The sequence below is a fragment of the Coffea arabica genome, chromosome 2c, assembly GCF_036785885.1.
Source record: "Coffea arabica cultivar ET-39 chromosome 2c, Coffea Arabica ET-39 HiFi, whole genome shotgun sequence".
Lineage (NCBI taxonomy): Eukaryota > Viridiplantae > Streptophyta > Magnoliopsida > Gentianales > Rubiaceae > Coffea > Coffea arabica.
In genome coordinates, this window is record NC_092312.1 from 31,400,585 (window position 1) to 31,404,109 (window position 3,525).

The 3,525-nt window shown below is 30.1% G+C and overlaps 1 long non-coding RNA gene across 1 annotated transcript; it reads right to left on the minus strand.

Moving 5' to 3' along the window:
• Positions 1–676: 676 nt before the first annotated feature.
• LOC140035907 (uncharacterized) lies at positions 677–1,199 on the minus strand. Its single transcript, XR_011839803.1, has 2 exons — positions 1,134–1,199; positions 677–969 (listed from the first exon to the last, which is right to left on the minus strand). It is a non-coding gene; the product is annotated as an uncharacterized lncRNA (long non-coding RNA).
• Between the last annotated feature and the right edge of the window lie 2,326 nt (positions 1,200–3,525).

The window sequence follows — 3,525 nt, forward strand, 5'->3', positions numbered from 1 at the left end:
GAACTTGAGAAGAAATTAAATTATCCCCAGTCCCTGTGGATTCGACCCTACTTACCGCTATATACAGAATTTGTATTTTATTTGAGCAGGTATTTATTATTGCATATGCTCGACACCCTGTCAGACAATTATACGACAAGGATGTAATTTTTTAAGTTCCACTTCTCCTTTCATAGATTTATTTGTAGGGCATTAATAGCTTACCCTGTCACCATGAATTCGTAGGTTCTGATGGTAAATTTCTAATAATGAAAAAGGAATAACCTATCGAGTTTACTCTCACCATAAAAATCTCACAGCTTTGCTTGTAGCTTTATTCTGGCTATATAAGCATTATCATATCGTAATATCTTTCATAATTATAAAAACAAGATTAATCAACCACCACCCTTTGGCCTGGTGGCCACCACCAAAGCATTAAAGTTTGGTGGGAAACTTTGCCTCCCATCAATTGCCACATTAAGTAGGGGTGTGCATTCGGTGCAAAATCAGTAATTCGGTGCAATCAATTCAGTGAATTCGGTTATTCGACTTATAGAAATATAAACCGTTTTTAATTTCGAATTGGCTATAACCGAATTCATTCCTCAACGGTAATGAATTGGCTAAACCGATTTCAAATTTGAAAACGGTAATGAATTCGGCCGAATTCATCTATTAAAAAAAAAGATGAAGCTTTTCCTTCTCAAATGCTCTCACGACCCACAAGAATTTGAATCCGCTTTCCTTCAAAGCTGAAGCTATTTCCTCCACTTGTTCTACGTCAATTTCTGTCCAGCTACCAAATGATACGTAAACAACCGAGTCCTTAGGTTGATTATTTAGCCAGTTGATGCACAAGCTGGAGTCCGGCTTGAAGAGATTTATTCCATAACCGATATCATCCTCAAGGCGTTTATCCAAGTAAATGGATGGAACTGTTGGACCGACTGTAATCACTCGCCAAAGTTTCGCCATCCAATTCACCGCCTGTTTGATGATAACAACAAACAAAAAGAGATCAAAGTTGGTAGATTTATTATATTGCATAGAATTTAGGATCCCTGTAAGTCATACTCTTCTTGCTGAGACAGAGGCTCAGTAAGTAGGAAAGGTGTATGCAGTATAATTGTATAAGGGGAAGAAATGCTTACATCTTCCTCCAATTTGTGAAAATTGTTGAGGATGACCCAATTTGCTTGATCAACGTTGGAGAACTGGTGAAGTGAGAAATGAGGTCGAATGAGGACTGAGATGGAGATAGGAGACGTAGAGTGCGGCGGAGAGCAGCTTCGATTTGGCACTTTGGAGTGAAGCTGTGAAAGCCCTAGGTGAAGGCACTAGGCAGAGTCGTTGGCGATTTGACGCTAGAGAAGAAGAATAATGTTTCATTTGTTCATTAAGGTGTTTAACTCATGAAGTGTCTGATTTCTGATGACTCGACTTTTCCCAAATTCACCCGAAGGAAGTGATTGTGTAATTTTTAATTTTCAAATTGGGGCTCCTAAATTATAATACATTCATTATGCTCCTCAGTGATTTAAAAATTATTACTGATTTGATCCCCAAATTTATTCATAATTTAACACATTACTTATGTTCTAATCATTTTGTGGTTTAATTGGCATTTATTTGATCACTTATACCTAGAATCCTTAGTCTATGATTTAAGGAACACATAAAAAATGATTAATTTAAATTAGAATAAATCTTAGACTGTACAATGATTAGTGATAATTTATGAATTTATAATTTACAATGATTAATAATAAGTAATATTTGTTAGTAGTTACAATTAATTTATAATTTACAGTGATTAATAATAAGTAATATTAGTTACAAACTTACAAATTACAATAATTAGCGATAAGTTATATTAGTTACAAACTTATAATTTATTTCAAATCAAAATAAAACTTATTTACTTACATATGTTATTGTGAAAGTCAATACACTAATACATTGATTTGCAATTCGCATGCATTCACTTACACTGCTTAGTTGTCTTGTCTATACTTAAAGTCTTAAGATTAGTAAATAGATAATATGAATTTTAACTTTTTTTATCACTTATATCTAGAATCCTTAGTCTATGATTTAAGGAACACATAAAAAGTGATTAATTTAAACTAGAATAAACCTTAGACTATACAATGATTAGTAATAATTTATGAATTTATAATTTACAATGATTAATAATAAGTAATATTAGTTACAAACTTACAAATTACAATGATTAGTGATAAGTTATATTAGTTACAAACTTATAATTTATTTCAAATCAAAATAAAACTTATTTACTCACATATGTTATTGTGAATGTCAATATACTAATATATTGATTTGCAATTCATATGCATTCACTTACACTACTTAGTTGTCTTATCTATACTTAAAACTTTAAAATTAGTGAATAGATAATATGAATTTTTATGTTAAATATGTAATGTAAATTTAGAGCACACTAATACTTGCAAGTTATAGATTACGCATTCAAATATTCAATAATTCAAACATGAATGATATATCAAATTACCAATATCTAAATTCTAATTACTAATTATGTTTATTGTTTAATATTTAGTATTATACATATATGTATTAATTATTATCTAATTCTAGTCATGTTACTCATGTATAAAATAATAAGTATTATAGTTATTTTATATTGTTATGTATTATTATATATTTGTATTATTATAGTCATATAATAATTAACAAATACTAAAACAATATATTGTACATTGTTATATATTATTATTATTATTATAAGTACATGATATGATGATAATACCATATACTAATTATTATTAATAGCATTTACCTATATAATATAATAATATATTAGTAGTATATACTAATACTAAATAGGATTTATCTATATATATATATAATTTTATATATACCAATTTGGTATTCGAATGTGGTAATGTGGTACCCTATTTCAATTACCGAATTTGAATGCAAAATTGGTTATTACCAAATTCATAATCTCATTACCTATTTCATACCATATTAGAATTCGGGGAATTCGGTATGTACCGAATTTGTACCAAATTACCAAATATCCGATTTCAAATTACCGAATTGAATTTGAATTCGGTTATGAACCGAATTTGCTCACTCCTAACATTAAGTGGCTTTGCTTAAAAATCCAGGCGGGTGCGTAGTGCACCCGTTCAGTCCCCTCCGGGTTACCCTTGGATTTCTTCAGGTCGGCCCCCTCCCCCTAGTGTAGGATAGAATAGATTTATTGTCTCCGTAAAAAAAATAAAAATAAAAACAAGCTTAATCCCAAAATGCCCCACTATATGTTACTTCAATAGCAAATTGTCCCTTTGTTCATGAAACACACAAATTGCCCCCTCTAAATTATGAAAAGATAGTGATGCCCTTATTACTTATTTCTTGGACAGTTTTAACCTTTTGATACCAAAAGACTAAATTTGTATACCAAATTTAACCTTGAGCTTCAAAATTATGTTCTTTTTGTTGTTATAGAGAATTGTTATATTTATAAGAATAAAGTCTCATGAACGATTAAGT